The following is a 682-nucleotide window of genomic DNA, read 5'->3' as shown; positions in this document are numbered from 1 at the left end:
GGTGGAGCGCGGCGCCTGGCTACTGGAGGGGGAGCGCGCCGGCCGAGCGGGCAGGGGCGGGGGTCTCTCGCACTTCGGGGAAGGGACTCTCTCGCCAACTCGCCTGCTGGAATCTCTAGCCTTGGCACCCTCTCCTTACTGGACCCGTGGGGCTTTACCCCGGCGATTCTTGCAAGTTTGCAATCATTCAAGGAAACCCAGAAAGTCTGCAAAGGTCTCCCGTCACCTCTCTTAGTTTTTGCCAGGCGGTTGCTTTGGGGTATCCCCCACCCCCGGAGCAATGCGCCCACCACTCCAGCTCTCTGCTGGCCCCCCAGACTTCCTGCCGAGGTCCAGGAGCCTACGCAAGCTGAGTTGATCTTGGCTCTGGGATACCTACTCAGGCAGAACCCCGGAATCGTGAGGGGACGCGGAGCAGGTGGAAAGTTATCCCTTTGTAACAGGCGACCTCGCGGGGCTGGGTTGGGCGCCCCTGGAGCTCTCCCACGCACCCCGGGGACGCTGCTCCCGGGGGTCCCCGCCTCTGCTCCGAGGAGTTGGAACAAATGACTCACCATCAGGGTCTTCATTTTGGGCACCTCTTTTGTACGGAATCCTCAGGCACATGCGTCCGGAGCCACTTTTTCTTGAAGGATTTCCATGATGGGTGACGGGGCGCGGGCGGCTCTGATTTGAGCCCGGC

At 62.3% G+C, this 682-nt stretch overlaps 1 protein-coding gene across 1 annotated transcript in view; it reads right to left on the bottom strand.

The window, feature by feature from the left end:
- Positions 1-682, bottom strand: part of ST6GALNAC5 (ST6 (alpha-N-acetyl-neuraminyl-2,3-beta-galactosyl-1,3)-N-acetylgalactosaminide alpha-2,6-sialyltransferase 5) — a 171,294-nt gene that overhangs the window by 162,070 nt on the left and 8,542 nt on the right. The window lies entirely within an intron of this gene.

This window comes from Myotis davidii, unplaced genomic scaffold (assembly GCF_000327345.1).
Source record: "Myotis davidii unplaced genomic scaffold, ASM32734v1 scaffold248, whole genome shotgun sequence".
NCBI lineage: Eukaryota > Metazoa > Chordata > Mammalia > Chiroptera > Vespertilionidae > Myotis > Myotis davidii.
This window is presented reverse-complemented; position numbering and strand designations above follow the sequence as displayed.